The sequence below is a fragment of the Coturnix japonica genome, chromosome 3 (assembly GCF_054131305.1).
Source record: "Coturnix japonica strain WE chromosome 3, WE-NBRP24, whole genome shotgun sequence".
Taxonomy (NCBI): domain Eukaryota; kingdom Metazoa; phylum Chordata; class Aves; order Galliformes; family Phasianidae; genus Coturnix; species Coturnix japonica.
The window spans coordinates 30550448-30572625 of NC_140665.1; the positions used below are offsets into that span (position 1 = coordinate 30550448).

At 47.4% G+C, this 22178-nt stretch overlaps 1 long non-coding RNA gene across 1 annotated transcript; it reads right to left on the reverse strand.

Annotated features, from left to right (window-relative positions):
• Positions 1-931: 931 nt before the first annotated feature.
• Positions 932-20024, reverse strand: LOC146761344 (uncharacterized). Its single transcript, XR_014943891.1, has 3 exons — positions 19876-20024; positions 17767-17837; positions 932-1080 (listed from the first exon to the last, which is right to left on the reverse strand). It is a non-coding gene; the product is annotated as an uncharacterized LOC146761344 (long non-coding RNA).
• Positions 20025-22178: the final 2154 nt, after the last annotated feature.

Genomic DNA, 22178 nt, shown 5'->3' on the forward strand with positions numbered 1-22178 from the left:
TCCTTCCCCAGAGGGCTTTCCAGACCCCCCTGAAAGTTTGCCAGGGATGCTGAGACTGCACCAGAGGTGGCAAGAGCTCCATCCGACAGCCTATGACATACTAATCCTGGGATTAACTGGAGTTCAGAGGTTAATTACAAAGGTGTGGAGAGGCAGTGGGAGAGAAGAGAAGCCACAGAAAGACCCAAAATAACTCCTCCATCTAAGAAACAACACTGGACCCAGGCTGCTGCATTTTCAGATAGACGTCATGAACAAAGCAATGCTCTGGAAAGATGTGATCTCTCACCTGAGCCTGGAGGAATCACACCAACTTGGTCACTCTGATTCCTGACCCATATTTTGTTAGCCACCAAGGAGCACCCAAAAAACAGCTTACAAAGCTGATATAGCCTTCCCACAGAAGTGTGAGAACTAAACCCAGTGGAAACTGTGCGTGGCTCCAGCACAACCCAAGCCAAGCAGGACCGTAAACTGGGGACGTGAGGAGTAAATACCCCAGTGGGGGGGGCAGCAGGATTTACAAATCTTCCCACCCAAACTGATTTCAGACATCCCTGCAGTGCTGAGAGGCACCATGCAGGGAGACCTGAATAGGCTCCCAGGCTGGAAGCAGCATAAATACTTCAACCTCAACTCATTATCAGAAAACATCACTAATTCACTCCAGCACCATTATCCTAAGTGTGGTTGTCCGGATTCCAGGCAATGAAGCATCAATCTCCACAGGACACTACTTTGAATTAAGTAGCTGTACGCAAAAATTGATGCCCAGGTGCTCTGCAGGGCAGCCCCTGCACAACCCACTGCAATCTGCTGACCCCAAGAGGGATGGTGAAGGCTCCCCTATGCAGAGACTCCAGGCCTCAGCCCCTGAGGCGATGCCAGCCCACCACCAGGTTTCTGGCATGCCCCTCTCCTACCCCATCACCTCTACATCCCCAGGGTTTCCCTCAGAGGTGTCACCAGTCAGGAACTGCAGCATACAAGTACACATCTGGAAAGAGTTAGATGACGAGAGCTTCTGCCAGCTGTCTTCATTTAGATTTGTTCATACTTGGAAGCGCTGTGCAGCGTGATCTGTAAAATAAAAAGTTACACTGATTGACATGAGCTGAGGGTTTCCTCTGAGACGCTCCCTGCCCCCATCCTCTCTGCCTGGGAAGCCAGCATTAACACTTATTACATCCTGGATGCTGGCAGGGTACAGCAGAGGAGGCCATGCAAAAACAACCAGGGTGCAGCAGTTAACCATCGCCTCTCTTCCTGCTAGAGCACAGCCAGCTCCAGCAGGGGTAGGGCATCTATTCCCCTGGCTAACACCAGGGTGGCCCTAGTGACACCCCAGGGGACCTACCTGGGGGCTCTACTCCCTGCTGGGTGCAGGAGGTCCTGGGGGATGCTGGACTCCCAGTTCCTCCCCTAAGGGAGGGAGGAGACACAAACCTTGTCACAACCGTAGCTTAGGCATCCCTTACCCTGAGTTTAACTTAAATGTTTGCAATACCTCTGAGCTCAGGAAGGGCTGCAGAGCTCACCAGGAAACAGATAGAAATCTCAGGGAACCTCCTGTTTCTATTACTCACATGTTTCTCACCTGAAGCTATTTTTGCAGCTTTGCCTCTGGGTATAGGAGAGATTTGACAAGGTTTGAGGCCAGCCAAAAGAGTTTACCAAGAAAACAGTGTCTAAGCTGTCACTGATTCTTAATGGGTTTGTCAATGCACTGGGATCAGCTGCTCCAAATCTGATAATCTCCGTCCCACACACAGAGCCAGGGGCTGCTGGGAAAACAGCTGATCCATTTCAGGATCCCTGGGGTTGAATCCTTCCCTTGAAAAATGAAGAAAGAGTAGGACAGGAGCTACCAACCACTGAGATGGAGCTCCACGGCTCAAGCAAAAGGATGCTGCTTTGCCAAAAGGCAGGCAGGGTGATGGGGAGGAGTGATGCTGGGAGTGTGTGTACTGCATGAGAGCACTGTATCTGTGCAGAGCCTCCCTCAGCTTCCACAGGGCACAATGTGACCAGCTCAAAAGCATCACAGAGTGCTTGCATCAGCGCCTGGGCTACAGCCTCATCTATGTGACACACAATCTCCCAACAGGGCTGCCAATACTGGGACCCAGCCAAGAGCTTGCATTCTGAGGGACATGTCTTCAATTAAAGTATTTTCTTCCCCATTTTGTTTAGAATTGGGGTTGAGCTGCTTCTAAACAGATGTGTTGGGGTAGCCAAAATATTTGCCTTTCTGCTGGCTGCTTGTTTGGCATCCACACGTGGCCCATGCCAAAGTACATGTCCCTCCCACACACACTGAGTGAGAGGCAGCTCTGGGGTGCGAGCATCCTCCCTGTGCTCACCCAGAGGGACAAATGCATACAGTTCCACTTTTCTCCCAAGCCTTATGTGCAGCCCAGGCAGCTGCCACCATCGCTGGGTGCTGCAGATGAGAGACACTGCATGCAGGATGCTGCACCCCCAGGACATCTGTCCATGTGCTCACTACAGGGGCCAACCCTGCAAAATACAGCTAAACACCCCAGGGATGCCCCACCTGCTCAGGGACATTCCTAGAAGAATGGCTGCTCTACCAGCCCCCATCTGTGGTTCCCATTGGGTGCTCCCAGCCATAGCTGTATTAGCAGCACTACCAGCAGCTAAGTTTGGGGATGGGGAAGACCAAGGAGACCTCCAGTGAGAGCAGCAGGGGCTTAGTGCACCTCCGTCACTCATTCTGTCTCATCTTAGCATGTCTTGGAGACTATTTCCAGCTGTAGGGAATTTTCTCTGCATGCAAACTCCTGTGCCCTGCACAGAGAAATCCCACCACCGGAACCTGACCCCCGTGACGCAGAGGACAGACAGCCGGAGGGGCCGTTTACGTGCGGGCTGTGATGAGGGCTTGCAGACGCACCGCTTGCCGTGCGGAGCCGGGCTGTGCAGCGTGCAGACACCCCGTGACTCAGAGCATCCTCACTAGCATGGCATCCATCCCAGGCTGCAGCTGGGGAGCCTGCCTGCATCACAATAGGATGCAGGGGAAGCCCCTGCTGGTCTCACCCGCTCCTTTGGAGGCACAAGCAATAGAATCACCACAGCCCCCGTGCCCCTCCTCCCCCATTGGTGCAGACACAGATCCGTTTGGGCAGGCAGAAAGTCACAACCACTTCTGGGGTCAGGAATGGGGCTGTCTCGCCAGACATCTCGTTTCAGCTCCTCAGCGTGCTCTTGCCACCTGCAGAGTTCAACTCAAGCTCCTGCTCACGAGTGCTCTCAGCAAGGTTCCCCAAGCCTGACATGCCAACTTGACCCTGCAGCAAGCTAATAACCTGTGGAGAGGGCATTAAACCAACTTTTACGCTTGGGAGCCAGATTCAGCCCTACTCAGTCACACATCTGAACACCCATCCATGATGCAGACAACCATTGTTGCCAGGGCTTTCAGTCTACAAACGCTACTTCACTGAAGCATGACTCAGGCTTAGCTGCACTTGTTCTACAGCAGCAGACCTGAGCTGGCAAGATACCACAGTGCTTGGTAGTAAGAGAATTAGTTTCAATAGCAGTTTAAATGTCATATTCCCCTACAGGTCTGACTTGCAGTGTCCCCCAGTTGGAGGCCTGCTCTGGATTTAGCATTCAAGTTCTCATACACCTTGAAGCTTATTGGAGCTCCTTGCAGCCCAAACATGCAGCATATTGGGGCCTGCATTTGGCAGCATAGATGTCCAAACAATGAAATGGGGGTCAGCAGTCAGGAAGAAGCTGCACAGCCTGGATGAAGATGTCCCCATAGCTCCCTGCCCACCGGTTACCAAGGTCTTTCTTCCACTCCTTTGTCCTTTAAAGGTCAAGGAGAGAGGACATTAGAATAGCAGCCCTGGTCACAGTATTAGATCCTAGTTACATCCTGTAGGCCCCTAACTACTCCATCTCAAAAACCAACTTTCCACTGCAGCTCACAGGAACATGGCTGAGATCCATTTATTCACCAGGTTGAGGCTCTTCCTCTCCAGTGCTCCCTGTCTGGCATGCCAGGAGATCAGAGACTTCTCCCTTGCTGTCTAGCCCTCAAGCAAAGCATGTGAGTGCAAAAGGAGTGAGGTATAAAGGTGCAAATATCTGCTGATCCTACAGCCAAGACACCACTGGTTCCTCCAAAGGGTGGGCCCTTGAAGAAAGGACGCATAACATAGGAACAGCCAGTTTCTTGCCTGCACTTCAGATCACTGGAGATCCTCTCTTGGAGGGCCAACAAATATACAGTCATGTTGTGAATGTGACCCATAGCAGCACATGTGGTCCACCTGCACACAGATGGCAGCACTGACAGCATCCTGAGCATCCCAAGGGAGAGGAATCACCAGCCCATGTATGCTGCACAGGCTACCACTCTGGCTATGAACAAGGACCCAAGGCTTCTCTCCCAGCCTTTCAGGTGGGAGGTAGATGGTCCCCCAAGAGCAGGGCCCTTGCGAGGGTTCCTTCTCAGCAGGGCTTAGTGCCCCTATGGACCTCACAGGAGTAAAGGTGAGGAGGGGGGATGGTGGCAAGGCTTCGCCTGGTCACCACCAGCCCACTCACAACTTTGTCATAGTCCCCCAGACCATGACACTTCAAAGAGTGCTCCCACTGAACACGCAGCAAGATAAATTCCTTTCTTCTTAGTAGAAATGTCTTGCTATATAACAAGAATTACCCCATTTCCTCAGTACCTGGGATTTATGACTTTGATTGCCCAATGCTTGTCTGATGGGCTTGAAAGGAGGAGGAGGGAGGTCAAGCCAGCCACCACAGAACAAATGCATATCATCTCAAAACAACCTCAAAGATGTCATGAAGGTCTTCTCCAAATCATTCCCTGTTCAGCTTGATGTAGTCATCCAGTAAACATGCCAGCCATCAGCCCAGCAGTGTCACACACCGAATGTCCCAATTGGTTACTCACATACGCTCCTACTAGGGAGCATTTACATCTTCATCACAGCATCAGAGTGGGACTGTTTTTTCCAGTTTCTTCTGAGTCAGTGGTGAGCAAGTGGGATGTGTGGATGGTGTCTGGTGATGGCATGCCATGTATACGCAGATCCGGGGGAATAATTAGGTACATGGCCACACTGTAACCTCAGCCTTCCTCTGTGGCCCCACATTCAACCTCGAAGCCAGAGAACCAGGGCAGAGCTCAGCCTCACCAAACCCAGGTGGAAGAGAGCTTTGGTTTGAGTGCAGTACTGGGGAGAGGGACTCACGTTCCCTACAGCACTCACTGCCCCATGCCTTACAGTATGGGTGAATGATGGTGAGACAACAAGAGAGAGGGAAGGATATCAAATTCCCAAGGGTCAGCTCTGTAGAAACAATATTCATAAAAATATCTACTTAATTTGTACTAGACCCTTACTCTTTCCTTTACCTTTCCATATTCTCAATCTTTATCTCTTTCTCCCTCTCTGACAGCCCTCCAACCTGTACTCCCAAGAAGAAGGCTATGATAACAGCACGGCTGGATAACATCACTGCTCCGATGCCCAGAAAGCTTTGGCATGTTTGCTGAGAGCTCTTTTAGGGCAGCTGCAGCCTGGGCTCAGGCAGGCTGAGACATGTGGGAGGCTTCCTGCTGCCTGCAGCTCCAACACAGAGGACCAGGATACTCCATCCTTCCTGAGGTGCAAGCTTCTCACCCTCCACAGATAACCTCCAGGGGTGAGACAGGGTGTGGTGCCCAAATCTGTAAACAGCCCACATGCATTTTCAGAAATCCCCTCATCATCCTAGCAGTCCTCCCTAACAACATCTGTCAAGGATATCTGTGCTTCCATATATACACTAAGGCCTCGAGGCAAAGCAAAGCTGGACTGGCAAAACTTACTTGAATATTATGGTACAGTACAGCCATGGACCTCTGGTTTGGGGGCTTAATGCTATTGTCTTTCAGCAACTCTTTATGGCACAAACATAAAAGCAGAGAGCAGCTCAACTACTGCTCTCTGCAGAGGAATCAGGAGTGTCTGCAGGCTGCTTTTAGAGGAGCCCTCTCCGGCCTGTCTGATCCAACCCTCCCCTTCCCTCCTAACAAAGGAAAGGGCTCACTGGCCCCAGCTGGCTTTCCAGTCCAGCCATCTTGCCAGATGTTGGTCATTAGTAGGGACCAGCACAAACCATGTCCGGCCTCTCAGGGAAGCTCCCATGCGCTGTCAGTGGGACGTGGTTGTGGGCAAGGGTGTGCGTGTGCAAGCCAGCATGTGTTCTTGTAAGTGTGTCTCCAAGGGTTGCAGAAACATAGCCGCTCCTTTGGCCACGCGCCAGAGGTGAAATGTCTTTTCTCACACACGCACGCTCTCAGCTTTTTGCTCACCCTTGCCCCCTTGCTGCTTCGTGAAGCCCCAGACCCAGCTGACTCAACAGCTGAGCTATCCAGAGGCACGGAGCTGGAGGTCTCCCTCCTCCTCAGCTGCACTCCGGTCAAGCACACAGGCTTCAGCTTCTGACTCTGCTTCCCTGTTGCAACCCTCTTTCCCTTGTCAGCCTCAGAAACAAGGAAAGTCCAGCTCTGATTCATCTGCTGTGGTTCTGAGGAATATGAATCCTCAGCTTTCATTTTCTGGGGATGGAGTGGGATCTGTTTACTCAGGGATGTAAAATGAAGTCATTTTTTTTCCCATTTATGCCAACAGCGGAAAATGATTTCAAAGGGAAAGGAGTGGGTTCAGATCTGGCCTCAGACAAAAGCTGAATGAACTCAGATCAGAATCAAAGTCAAACAAATCTCCTGGGTGGTTTGACCATAACACTTCTAAGTCCAGACCCACGTTCTCTGCCTCCACAATCAGAAGCTCCAGATAGCTCCAGAGTCTATGAATCCCAGTTTCTCATATTTACTTCTGGCCACCCAAATTCACCCCACTACTACTGTCAGGACAAGATTCCAGGAGTCCTGCCCCTGGGGCTTGCTTTTATACGTTAGGTTGATTCCACTCCCAGAGTTAGAGGGGAGCCCTGGATTCCTGCTCCAGACCTTTGGCTTCACTCTTTGTAAGAGGCCTTGTTCTACCCACTGATCCAGTAGGGGCTGTGGAGGTGTCTGGGACAAAGCAAAAAGCAAGTCTTGCTTCATTCATATACATTGCCCCTTAAAAGAATGGGCACAGGATCCTCAGCTCACACCCAGCTCAACTGTAGGTGGATCTAAGGTCAGGTACATCTCCAATAGAGGCAGGAAAAACCTTTGACTCAAACTGAATCTACAATAACGTTACCTCTAACATGTGTGGGTTGAATGTTTTTACCCTCAAAGCTTTATCTGCTCTCAGGTCTTCACATTTAAATGTGGCAGCACAGCTCCTCAGCAGATGCAGATAAAGGGCACCAGGCACTGGGTGACCTCTTAGAAAATCAGAAGATGCTCATTTCCTGCCCTGCTACAGTGCCCGCTGCAACTGCAGCTCCTACTGCTCAGTTGCAAGGAACAGCTCCGGGGAGGCAACAAGCAGAGACCTGTGGCTGATAGCTTCAGCATTTCAACAACTATCTCAACCACAGTAGACCAGCGGTCCAACTGGAGGCCTTAGCTCCCAGGGAGGGCTCTGCATGCAACAATAACAACAAAAATTTGTTACTGCAGCCCTTGGAGATACACTTGCTTGCACACGCACATCCTTGCCTACAACCACGTCCCACTGACAGTGCATGGGAGCTTCTCAGAGAGAGCGAAGCCATGGAAAACGTATTTGTGAAAATCTGTGCTGCTAAGCAGACATGCAGCTGGGATTCACACCACAGTTGAAATCTCCTTCGATCCCCCTTGGCTCTGTTCCCAGATATAATGAGTTGTACTTGAGGGAGCTCAAAGTCATGACTTCAAGGGTCCTGCTGCCAGATTCACGTCCAGAAGAATAGGAGTGGGGGTGATCCGTGACCATGTAACTCCCCAGGACTAGAAATGTCATCACTGACTTCACCGGGTGCATTGCACTGCTCTCCAGAACCCCGTAGAGTGACTCGCTGACATCATTCCTACGGCCAGGCTTGGCAGAGGCAATGGGGATGAGGTCCTCAACAGCCAACAGGCCAGGGATGGTCTGCATGGTTTCCATATGTTAGTTGCTTCTCAGGACTGTGTTGTAGCTGGTTAAAAGCCTCAAGTGCTCTCTTTAGCTCACTGGTGCAACAATCGTGACTGCTGCTGTGCACACAACTTCAGCAGATCTGTTGCAAGACACCCGGGCTAATTGGGCAACCAACTGTAAATCCTATAGCTGCTTCTGCTAAAGGCAAAGAGAAATGAAATGAGACTCCCACCTAGAGGACTGCCTTTTTGTTGAACTGGCTATTAAATGTAAGGTTTTGTCTGATGCTGAAACACTTTCAATGAACCACAGCAATATTTTCTACTGAAGACACATCAGTGCTTTCCCAAATATACCCAGACAGCGGGCAAGTGGGACATACAGGCACATGGCAAGAGAAGGGGAGAGGGGAAAGGGAGAGGAACAGCTACAGAAGCACAACAGCAGAATGGCAGAACGCCGCTCTAAAAAGGAATGGAAGAGAAGGAATAAAGGTTGCCACTGTTAATTAATATAATGACATCCTAGCAGTTGCAGTCCCCAGGATCTAAAAAACAGACCGTGTATCACAAGAAGCCTTCCAGAGACATTGACCAATTTCTCCTGGAGCTAACATGTGCCATTGGGTTCAGTAAGGGAAAGTGCCAACTCTTCGGTCACCAGAACTGTCTGCCTCATGCTTCTATGACTCAGAAGAAATCCTTCTAGCACCTATTCATTTCATGTTTCCCTTTTCATGATATTTTTACTAATAGATATGGATAGCCAGGCAGAAAATATTACATAGTCTGATTTCTGTTACCCAGTGTATCAAACTAAAGTTCCTATATGGCTTTTCTCCTGCATACACCAGCAGGCAAAATGATAACTTTCTGGTATGATTTCTATCTATGAGATGCAGCTGGTGCGAGATGATTTCTAGTACAGATTGTGTTCTGGAAAGAAGGCTGACATGTCTCTACTAGATCTAATCTGGTATTTCTCAGTAAGACTTATTCCCCAAAAATGAAAAAAAAAATAAATCGACTTACTGGAAATGAACTTTCTGTGGAAACTTTCCAATGCTAACAGATTATAAAGATCAAAGTTAGATACTTAAGGGATGGGGGGAGACCCAGATTCAAGATCTGCATCAAATGGATTAGAGAGCCTCATTCATTACACTGCCACAGTTCCTCTGACAGAATGAGACCTGTGCTCAGATCCCTTGCCTCAAACATACTGAATCACTTACACTGCGTGAAACAGCTCTCTTGGACAGAGGGAGAGCAACTCCATACAGCACCACGAAAGATGAGGAAAATGTCCAGGATACCAGAGACACAAACCTTGGTGCCTGATACAAGCCAAGCAAACATTTAAACCATTCTCACAGCGTCTTCAAAATGCTCTGTGCCACATTACCCACAGTGTTCTGGGCAGCCACTGTGCTCAGTACTGCTGCAGCTCTCATTGCCTGGCACATCTCAGGTTCTCTTTCACTCATGAGGCTAAGTGAGGACAGCTGGTCCTTATATAGAGAGAATGGCCTCACATTGTGCCAGCAAAGGTTTAGTTTGGATGCTAGGAAAAATTTCTTCTCTGAAGGAGTGTTCAGGTGCTGGAATGGGCTGTCTAGGGAAGTGGAGGAGTCACCATCCCTGGAGGTGTTCAAGAAACATTTAGATTTTGTACTGAGAAACATGGCTTAATGGGGAAATATTGGTGGTAGCTTGACAGTTGGACAAGATGACCTTAGAGATCTTTTCCAACCATGGTGATTCTATGATAAATTCAGTTGTTGAAGAGCTGAAGCAAAGCACTGAGCTTCTGCAGGGTGCCATTACAAGGGCAGTCAACTCCAATCACAAGAAATGAACATCTGTGAGCCTAACCAACATCTCTTGTGATCAGAGCTGACTACCCTTGTAAAGGCACACTGCAGGACATCAGTTGGGCAGTCAATGAGTCACCTCAGTGCTGAGAAAACGTGGGACCTAAATCACCCAAGTTCCCTTTAGCAACCACAAAAAAAAGCTAATTTCAGGTGCTTTGGGCTGCTGGAAGCACTAGTATGAGTAGTTTAGAACCATCCAAATGCAGGCAGCTGACAGATAAGAGGGATCTTGCCCCTTCCTTCCAAGGAAAGAAAATCCATGGTCTTGGCCATGGGTTTCCACCGTCTTCATCCAGCCATAACTGGTGACTATCACCAGTCTCCCCATCCAGCTGCCAGTACATTCACTGCTGCTTGAATGACCATTTCTCAACCTGAGCAACAAGTGTTCTGTTCCATGAAGGGCAGCACCATTGCTGCTGACAAAGCAAGGGAAGAAGGGGGTAACTGGGGTGAAGGGTGAACAAAGGCATCACCTGCAAGTGGACACACAAGATTAGGTCTACTTCACCTAATCTGCACTACAAGCCCAGGTTTCTCCACACACTGACAACATTCTCCCAAACAGTCCCTATAAATAGAATGCAAGATGCGTCACTCAGTGGGCACAGGCAAGTATTTTGCTTCTTCCTCTCCAGAGGACCCATTGCTTAAACATGGCCCTAAAAAAGGGCATCTCCAGGAAGACTGCAAAATAAGACAGAATGAAACAAAAGCTAAGCTGCACACCCACTCCTCTTCAGCAGGAAGTACGTGGTCCACAAGCCACATCCTTGCTGTTCAGCTCTCAGCACTCCATATCAGGAGCACAGTCCCTCTGCAAACCACACTGCACCATTGCTAATGCAGAATAACTCTGACTCCCAGCCAGCAACAACAGCCCTACAGGCCAAGAACTGTATAACCCCTGGGTTTCCCCAGACTGTTGCAAGTACCAACAATGGAGCACAGGCCTCGTGCCCTTATTTTCTACAGACTCATACCTGGTGGGACTCCCTCCTCTGGCACATAATAAGCCACTTTTGGAGCTGTTTTGTAGGGGATACCTCATTCAAACTCACACTTCTGCCATCCTGTGCAAAACCTGGCTACCAGAAGAGCTTTGCAGGCTACTCCCAGCTGCTTTCTGGAGGAAGCAATTCCCAGCCACTAGCTTGTTGCTGCAGGCTAAGGAAGGGTGCACCTTCCCAGCACTCCTCTTGCTCTTTCCCCTTTGCCAGCACCTCTTACTGCCCAGCTGAGAGGCAACAGCTCCAGCACTGCAAGACTTTCCAGCTACAGAACAGCTCTGGGTAAAGAAGCTGCCCTGGCCCTGCCTTCCTAGCCTGCCCCATCCCACTCCAAAAGCCCTGCTGGCAGTGTGCCTCCTGGCTCCTGAGAAAGCAACCCCTCAGGGGCTGCTCCTAATTGGTGGTTTCCTCCTCTTTCTCTTATGTTGTTGTATTTTGCTCCCTCGCTCATATTTTGTAAGGCTGGTTTTTAATAGGCTGTAAAGGCTGCCAGATCTCACTCTACCTTCAGACTACTACCACTTGGGGAAAAAGTCCTGCCTGCAAACCAGGACAGCTGTAACTTTGTGCCTACACCAGTGGCCCCAGCCAGAGGCCCATAAGGGCTCCAAGGTCTAAGGAATCAGGCCTGCAATCACCTGGAAAGCACCTGAGCTGATGGGAACAATAGCCCAAAGAAGGCAACCAGGGAATGATTTCCCACGTGTGCTCTCCTGAAATCTGCAAAGCCATGGCATGGTACACGTGTTGAGCAAGCAAGGTCAACATGCAGCCCAGACCCTGGGCTTCCTGATCTACTATTAGATATGGAGGTTGGCAGCATCCTTCTCCTTGCCCTGACAGCGAGCCCTTACTTTAGCAGCACTGTAAGTGCAGAAGGGCTGATGTCCACCCCCACCTCTGTGCAGCCAGATTCTGTGCCCAGGGAGCAGGCAGGGAAAGAGGCACATGGCTATGGTTGATCAAAGCCACAAGCTGTCCTCTGAGAGGAACCCCTGGCTGAACTCTGCGGTGGCAGCTGCAGTCCCTGTCCCCACAGGCAGATTGTGGTAAGAAGGAAGCTGAAAAAGCCTCACACAAGCACAGACAAAATCTTCTTCCTTCTTCCCTCCAGCAGAGTGGTTCCCTTGCCAGCTGCTCAGCACCTCATCTCCAGTTCCCCTCCAGATCCTGGGCCTAAGTTACCAAACCTCACCTGCCCCTGTGCTGGGATCCAAAGTGGGCAGTCATCCCTCCTCCCTGCTCCCACTCTTCACCCTCGTCACGGTCACATCACTGCTTGGAGAGGTTTCTTGTCTCTGAGGAGCCCACACACGCTGTGACTACTGAACCCCACACGTGGCTGGCAAGCCATGAGGGGCTGTTTGTGCTCCCGCTCCACTTTGCAGAACTGGCCAACATACCATGAATTACGAGTGTCAGATATCACAGGCAAATCTCCAGCTGGATTTTCCATTCAGTTGGAGCTATTGGTTCAACAAACGGCAGCAAGTGCCTCTGAGTGTAAGAAAGAGGGGTGACTGTCAGAGAAGGGTCAGGGCTTGATCCCCTGCATCCATCCCTCCCTCTCACTCTCTTGTGAGCTGGTGATGGGTTGCTCTGAAGTGCACCGCCTGAATATTCAGGCAGTCTATCTTGCATCTCTGATCCTTTGATCCTATTTGCATACAAATGTCATCGGAGATAAGGAGCAAAGGAGGGAGACAGAGACAGGATTGTTTCTAGAGAGAATGGTGTGCTCTCTGCTTTCCCATGAAGAATTGGAGGTCTGAGTCCTTTCCAAGCTCTCCGCCTCACTGTGCTCTGGGGCCAAGCCCACCACCAAGACCAAGCACCAGGGCACCAGAGCACCCAGTTCACAGAGCACGTCCGACCCCGTGAGCAGCAGAGCATGAGACTGGTCAAGTGAGATGAGCGTGCATTTCACTGTGAGTTACTACAAACGACTCTGTGCTTTACAACAGAATGTAGAGTTTTCCATTGAAATGTTGGTTTTCAGGCACAAATGTGCATACAGTTTATAGTCTAAAGAGAAGCAGATGCTGCTGCAAAAGTTCACAGCAAGGAACAGAGCAGAGGCTGTCTCAGTCCCAGCTGAGTTCCTAAGCTATCAGGTAACACAGTTGCTTACATGTGGGGAGGGAAAAACACAGGAGGGAAAAAGCATCTGTACAGTAAAGCAGGTAAAGTACATGGGAGCCTCAAGCAAGGAGTTTCATTGGCACAAATCCCCAGCATCACACATTCTTGCAAGCAGAAGACATCCTAATGCAAGCATGTGAAATACCCGCAGAGGGGAAAACAACTGAGTGTTGCTGTTGCCCTTGAACACAAAAGGATAAACCGATATTCCATAAGATGAAGAAGAAACCACTTCAAACTTCATCGAAGTAAGTAATTTCATTCACATCACATGCAATTGGACTAAGCCATCCTTAACACAAGAAGCTGGGAGGCCAAGATGTGGATGGAGAGAGAAATATGAAACGTAATAACAACAGCTAACAGCACTTTTGGAAAATAAATGAAATTTCTTATTGCTGGTCTCAGTCCCATCTCTAATGGTTAAGAACCAGAGAGTGATCTCAAGTGTGGAAAACTGTTACATCTGCCTACTGCAAAGATCTTGCACCTTCCCCTAAAGCATCTGGCAAATGCATCAAAGACAGCATCAGAACAACAGCACATCAGAGACAGGTTCGTGGAATAAATGGATTTTGGGGCTCATCCAGTTTGGCCGTTTAATGGCTCCAGAGTTTCCAGGGTCAAGATTGCAATCTCCATACTTGCGTATACAAAGTCCTTGCAGACCCCAGTGAAGCGAAGCCATTTGAAGTAGCACGGTGCTTGTGACGGGTTGTGGATCTCATTATGCTGTTGCTGTTTTTCCTTAAAGCTCCAGATCCTGATGACAGATGATTAGGTGAAAACACGTTTTCTACATAAGACAAGTTTCTAGTTCTCTTCATTGCGGAGAATACTAAAAAATGTGATTCGAGGGCAACCTTAAAGCTCAGAAATCAAGAAGCAAGGAGAAAAATTCAGCATAAAAGCTCCTGATTTTAATGTTATCACAGATTTTCATGGCCCAGCTTAAGAAGTCTGAAACTCTGGAGCTTAAAACACTGAATTGGAGGCAATATGAAATGCTTTGAGCTCCCTCACATCTCAGTTCTTGCTAGCTTTTCTCAGTTGCAGGATTTCTGCTCAGCAGCTCCTCAGCAGATTCAGCTTTCTGGACTGGACTTCCTCAGACATCTTATTCAAGTCACTGTAATTCTTAAAGCTCTGGTTGAAGGACTCTATGCAAAAACACACAACTTACAAGGGAAAGTTCCTACACTCCAAAGCAGACAGAAAAAGCTATCAATGGAGCCTGAATGTAATCCCAAAGCCCAGTATTTGAGGCCTGTTGAAAACACCACTATCTGTTTTCTTACATTCTTGAGGCATTTATGATTTGAGAGATTTGTGTCTTGTGTCATGCATCTGAACTCCTGCTGGCAACATCGCTTTCCACACTCCTCAGATTTGAACAGGTGCCCCTTGACTCCAGATTGCTCCTATGCCCTCCTAGCTTTTCATCACCTCTTCCTTTTGAAGGGCTAAAATGGACTCCACAGTGATAATGAAAACAGGACTTTAATGTTCAGATCCTTCCCTCACAAACTGGAGATCTGGCTAGGGCTGGCTCCAGCTTGGACCCCAATGGCATGCCCTCAGCAAGGCCTGGGCTTTGGCCTAGCAAATGTCACTGTGGATGGTTTCCATCCTCCCTGAGCTTTACCTTCCAGCCCTACTGCCTTTCTCCTCCCTTTTCCCAAGATACAACATCTCCTGGTGCCAGGGACAGCCAGCAGCTCCCCTTTTCCTCCTCTGCTGTGCTCTTGACTCCTAAATCAGGTGAGTGGGGGTGACCAGGAGACAATCTGGCAAAGATTATGCCCAGTTTCCTAGAGTTCCCTAGAGCTCTGGTAATTTTCCTCCTGTCTGTACAGCACAGCACCCTGTGAAGGCTGGGATTTCAGAGCCCCAGAGAATTCCCAGATGAAGTCGGGGGGATTTGGACTTGAGGGTGAATGCATTAACAGTTTGCAGGGGAAGCAAGTCAGTGCTCAAACCTAGGCTCTAACTTGGCTTTAGCATGCAGTGTGAACATACCCACGTACTGCAGTTTTGTCCTGGAGCCAATATCTTATGGCAGCATCTGGAAGGTGAAAGTAGGCATCTCCTAACTGTGTAACCTACTTGGCGAGGGGTTTCCAGCCTGTCCCTCTGTCTGCTGCACAGGTGTGTGAGATTTGCATCTGTGGTGCAGCACACAGGCAGAGCTTTGCAGGGAAGGCGTTATTTCCAGCTCTTTCCTGTGCCAGTATTGCCGCCACCTGGAGATGAGAGGAATGAAGGCCTCCCAGCCACTTCCCTACATTCATCCTTCTGCTTTTTCTCAGACACAAAGCACCCTCTTTTACTGCAGTTGAAGGGACCAGGCTGCCCCCTCCCAGCTCCCTGGTTACCCTGTTGAGAGCCCAGCTCTAAGAAAGATGGGGCCCTTGTGCTCCTTGGTGAAAACACTGCTGGCCACCATGGGAAGCTTTGGCTCAGATACATAACCCTGCACCTTTTGGGAGGAGGCAACTTGCGTGGGCTTTTCTGTCCTTGATAGTTCAGAATTTCAGCTACAGAACTGTGTGAATGAATACACGCCTGTGTGTTTGGCAGAGCTACGCACATAAAGAAGGGGTTTTCTGCAAGTATTTTATGGCACTGAGATGGGAGAGAGATGGGAGAGCGAGGGAGCTTATGCACTGCATGTGCACGTGCACATTTTCATGTTGTCTGCACATGTGTGCATGTATATGTGTATTTCCATATTGTATCTAATAGGCTCTTTGTTTCTCCAGAGAAGAAGGAAAAGGAAATCCGCATGTAATGAATCCATTTATTTTATGGAGCTCCCCTGGAGAGGGGCAGGGAGCACGATTTATGCAAAAAAACAGGCAGCTGCTGTTGGGAGGGGTACACCAATCTGGTTTTGATTTTCGTTCGTAAGTGGAGGTGGCCACACAAGCCAAGGCCTCGTAAACTCCCTGTAGAGAAGAGTGGCTCGTTGGTGTGAGGCTGTCAGAGCCTATCTGGCTATTAGGATCGAGTCACTCGCCTCTGCATCTAATTCCCACCCCGTTGTTCTGCCTTCCCAGGATGCGTTTCCCCGTGCTGTGGCCTCCCATTAGAAGACAGAGGCAGAGCTGTACTGGGGTATAGACTGAAATCTTTGTGTTGAAGGGTAAAATGCCCTTTAAAGAGAATTTGCTCTTTACGTCACAGAGTACACTGTATACTACAAAAACAACAGCTACACAAATTGGGAGCTACATTCCATTCTCTCTCCGCCATTTATAAGAATACAGGGAGTGAGATAGTATGGAAAAATTCCTGGGCTGATGGAAATGGCTTTGAGACAAGACACCACTCATCTGCCTTTTTTTCCATCCCTGCCATTTTGCAAAACCCAGTGCACGCCACCTGAGCATGTTGGTGCAAAGGGACAGTGGAGATTTTCATAGTGGGAAACATGTCTCAACAGCTGCAGTGCTTTCAGTAGAATCCTATTTTATTATCTGATTTTTCATCAGATTAAGAGTCCATCAAATTTATCCACCAGTAGCAGGAGAAAAAATGACCTTAGCATCCTCTAACTCACACTATGACTGTCCCATATTACAAAAACACATGGCTTTCTGATGATCTCCACCTTATGGAGCCAGGCCAGAGCTCACATGCCAGTAAGAATCTATCTCAAAATCCCACTCAGTGTCTGTATTCTTCACCATCACCTTGTGCATGCCCCATAGATGTAGGTATGTAAGTGAGCAGACAGATATATCAATGCAGGAAACTGAAAATGAAAACTGTTCCCAAAACTGTCCTCACACACTACCAGAAATTAATTATGGCACAAGGTTAATCAATTTTTGTTGCTCTCTGTAACTCAGATGTTTTACATTTTCTTTCCTTGTAGATAAATATAGATATCTTTAGTAGCACAGCAAAGGATATTTAGAATTTGAGGAACTCTCCATCCCATGTACATTTTCCTTTCCATTTATTAGGCGCACATTTCAAGTCATACACAGAGGCTGAACATCTTATGAAATCTTGTCTGAATGGTATGGTGAACATCTTAGGAAATCTTGGTAGAATGGTGCTGTATCTGTTAGATTTTGTCACTGGTCTTTTCCGCTCTTGCTTGTGCAATACTTCATTTTAATGTGTTCATACAGACCAGCAAGGAAGACAGGCAAAATTACACCCCATAACTGGTTAAGTCCCCAAGGCACTCAAAGACTAAGGTTTGTCCCACATTGCTAAGCTCATCCAGCCAAAGGCTACAGGGCTGCTAATGTACCCATGCCAGCAAAAAAACTCATGCAGATGCATTTAAACTGGTGCAACCCTATACTGTCTTCTTTTTTTGTCACTGCATAAGAAAAGGCAAGAGCCCAATGCAGGGAAGAGAGAAGACAATTAACAGTGTTAAGTCCAGCAGAAGACTCCATGAGATGTACAGACCATATTCCCACTAGGTGGCTCTGCCAATGTAGCAATACTTCTGATCATTTGGTAACTACTCTAAACTACTTCTCAAGCAGAGCCACATTCATCATATGCAGGTGCTCCATACTTCATGAGTGATCAGCACGCAAAAGCTTATTCTTGCTATTATTCTGGAGCTTGACTTTTGCTTCTAAAAATGTATAATTTGATCAATCAAAGAAAAAACATGTTAGAAAAAAAGTTTGTGGCTTACCAAGTCTGTATAACAAGTCTGTGGCAAAGCACAAAGCTGCACACAGGTGTCCTGCATCTCCAGGTAGTCATCTAGGAACATGGATAAGATGCTGCATTAGAAGCAGAACAGTCTCAAAGCATCCCAAGAAAATTTATACCATAATCAAGATTTATCAGCCCAGGAAACAGTAATACAACCCTGGAAAAAAGGGCGAGCTGCTTTGACAGATGCACACATAGCACTGTATGGTCACCTATGTTACTGCATGGCTACACACAGCTGAATATGCCATAACACAGAACTACATACATTAGCATGTCATGCTACTATACAGCACTTTTACAAATACAGGAGGACATACTGAGGACAAGGAGAGGCATTAGTTTTCTGCCATATCTCTGAAGATCATAGAATCATGGAATCATTTGAGTTGGAAGGAACTCAAATGCACTACCCTGCAATGAATAGGGACACCTACAGCTAGATCAGGGTGCTCAGTGCCCCATGCAAACCGACCCTGGATGTCTCCAGGGACAGAAAATCCACCACATCTCTGTGCAACCTGTGCCAGTGCTTCACCACCCTTACTGTAACAAAATCCTTTATGTTCTATCTAAATAACCCCTCTTTCAGTTTGAAACCATTCCCTCTTGTTCCAACACACCAGTCTCCACTAAAGAGTCTGTTCCCAATGAAAGCCAACCATGAATCAGCACGGTCAGTTTGTCTGAAGAATGTTTGCAGCAAAATCTCTGCTCTAGGGTTACTGACTCTGAACAGAACATCAGGAGATCCTGGGCAGACTGGTATCCCAGGACTCAGTGACACAAGCTTCCTCAGCCCCTAAGGCCTCTTTCCTTCTGGTTCTTCCAGAACTGGAGACCAGCACAACTTCATGCTGCAGCCTATCCTTACAAAGAGCTATTTCTCTCGCAAAGGGTTGATAATATAGTCCAGAAGAGGACACTCAGAACCCTTTGGAGATGAGCCCAGCAGCACTTGCAGAATCACATGCATTTTCCTCACCCTTCTCAAGCCCATGACGAAATGGGGATTCAAAGCGATTGCTTTGATTAAATGCTTATGGCCACTTAAGCATCTGACTGTCATGCATGGCCTACCTGGCAAAAGGTAGGCACACCTCCCCCAAGCCCACACTGGGGCCATAACACTTGTAGGCTGTGTAGGCTGCTCTGCTTCAGGGCTGACAAGCCTGCCACATTCCCCTCCAGCTGTGTTGTCGGCCACGTCATGCTGGCAGGTTCAAGACGTGCAGAGAGGGTTGTTTTTATAACCTGTTCTCTTTTAACAAAACTTTCCCAAGCCTATTCCTCTCCATTATAGTCAGGATCACCTACTGCTCAGGAGGATTCAGATTCTTAAAGGGAAACTGCAGGAATACAGGGAAAGGTTGATACATAGTGGCATCTAGAACCAACCACTTATTCCAAATACTGAGCTCTGCACTATCCCTCACTTCTGACTGGCAAGTCCCCTCTTTTCTCTATTCTTCCTGGTTCCACCATAACAAACTGCAGATGATCCTCATATTGACCAGTAGCACTTCTACTCTTCCAGCCCTGGTACCAAACATTTTGCCCACCACTTGACTTTGATCCTCGGGCAATAACTCAAAATGCCACAATGCTATAGTAAACATCACACACATCACACCTCAGCTCCATGCCTCTCAGTAATATTAGTAAGCACATGTAATCACAGGATGGTTGAGGTTGGAAGGAACCTCTGGAGGCCATCTAGTCCAACCTCCCTGCTCAAGAAGAGCCACCTACAGCAGTTTAACCAAGGCTATGTCCAGACAGCTTCTGAACATCTCCAGGGAGGAAGACTCCACAGCCTCTCTGGGCAGCCTGTATTATTGCTCCTTCACTCCATTAGCAAAAAAGAAAAAGCATTTTGTGATGTCTAGAGAGAGCCTCCTGTGTTTCAGCTTGTGCTCATTGCCTCTTCTTGTGGCAGTGGGGACCACTGAAAACAGACTGGCTCCATTATTTTTACACTCCCCCTTCAGGGTTTTCTATTTCAATACATTTCAATTTTGATGCATTAATGAAATTCCCCCCTGAGCCTTCTTTTTTCTAGGCTGAACAGTCCCATCTGACTTACATAAAGGAGATGCTTTGGTTCCTTCATCATCCTCATAGTCCTTTATTGGACTCTCTCCAGTATTGGACTCTCTGTCTCATCCATGTCATCCTTGTAGAAACTCTCTGGAGCTTTCACTGAGCTGTCAGCAGTGGTGCTCAACTCTTTTCCTAAAGAGAAGGAATTTAATTAGAGCACTTTAAGATGGCTGAGCAAATGAGTTTTCTCCCAAGCATGCATTAACTTTCATCCTTCTACAACGAACTTCATTTGCCATTGAGATGCCCTTTCAGTAAGCTTAGATGAATCTCTCTAAACATCCTCACAGTCCTTCTCAGTCTTGACCAAACTAAATTGGCCAGTGCTCACATGCTACTATTTAAAGCTGCTGCAGTGCAAATGAAAAAAACATGCTATAACAGGATTCTAAACAATGCCATTTGTTTTTTGTCTCAAAAGTTTTGTATTGAATTTCATGCTCTTGAATCCACAGCCTTTGAGAACAAAGTCCCCTTCCTACCCAAAAAGAACTGAAAAGGCATGACAAGAGCAAGTTTCTTCAGTGCACTCAGGGATCAGCTTTTATGTTCCCTAACAAGTTGAGATTCTGAGGAATATTTCAGCCATAAGTTCTCTGAGTAAACCATCAATGAGAGCAATGAAAGACCAGTGTCTTTTTGAGACAGCAATACTTTTGCCCACTAGGAGTGAGACTACAAAAAAACTTCTTTCACACATGTGCTGCCAAAGAGCTGTCAGATGGGAACAGCTTATTGTGAAATGTTTTTGTCAAGAGAATGAATATTCACCCAAGAACAAAACAAAACCTATCAACCTCTCTGACTTTAAAAACAAAAAGCCCTCTGGACAAGAGTTTCAAAGTTGTTCACCACCCTCAGTTGGCTTGTGATGCAGGATCCAGCAAAGTTCAAGAGCTGCTGCCCAGTAGGGCAGGGAATGAGATCCCAAACAGGTGCGGACCAGGTGTGAAAAAGAAGGTTAACACACCCCATCCATCACAGGACAGCACATCTGTAAAAACGGAAATAAATATTAACTCAAGTCAAAATCCTGTCTGGAGATGAGCAGAATTCTCCCCAGTGGTAACTAAAGAATATCATGCGGTGAGGACTGCAGCTGAGCTGATTTACTGCTAAGCAGCACTTGCATGGCTGCAAGAGGCGCTGATTCCCTCACTGCTGAATTGCTTCTTCTCAGTATAAAAGACAAAGAGGCCTAGTCCTCTTCTGAACATCTCTCAGGTTCATTTTTCCAGTTGCAAAGCAATGGTTTGAAGCTTCATTGTCTTACCAGACTCATAAAAAGACGCTATTAAATGCTAGCCAAATTGTGAAGGACAGTATGTTTTATGAAAATCCAATTAAACTCCGGCCACTGGTATCTCACTTTCATCTCTACCAAGCACTGTCTCAGCTTGCTCATTGTATGCCAAGCTTATATTCTTCTCTGATTCAGTCAGTGACACTACAGTTAACAGTTTCATTTTGTCTTGCTGTTTTATGGGGGAAAGAAGGCAGAGTCCTTCTTGTTTATATACTAGGTCTGCAGGTTATCAGAAACAAGTATCTTCAGGGTCAGGAGGGGAGATTTCTTCCATAACTCAGCTATGAAAATGGGAATTGTTTGTCATTAACATTCACGCAAGCACACACTGAACGTCATTCAGAGAGAACTGAGAAATAAAATAAAATAAAATAAAATAAAATAAAATAAAATAAAATAAAATAAAATAAAATAAAATAAAAACACAATACAAAGAGAAATGCTGCCTGGTGATCACTTAGAAATCCAGACCAGTGGAATTGCTCTATAAGCTGTGCAACATAACAGAGGCCAATGTGAGTCCCTGTGGTCCCAAGTACAAGGTAAAGTGTCACAGAAATACTTCCATTCCCTTCTTTCCACAGGGGAATTTCCCCTTCTTGTTGCCTCTAAAGATCGAAGTATCCAGCTGACTGTGATTCACTTTAAGAAGCCATAAATGCAGGGAGCATATACTGTATTTTCACCTGACTGGAAGAAAGGACAGCTATTATTTTCCATCAGCCTCCAACCCACTTCCAAGCTACTGATTAACAAATTCCCCCGGATACTCAAGTAATGCAACAAAATGCAAAGCAGAATTAAGGATGAAGCAAAACTGTTTTTAATAGATCAACAGTCACCACCTAAAACTCCACTTCAGCTCATCTGATCTTTTCATCCAACATCCCAATCCAGGAAGCAAATTTGCTGTTGGTGTAAACAAAACAAACAAGAGATGTCCTACTGACTTGTCATTATCATTCTTCTGTTGTTGTCAT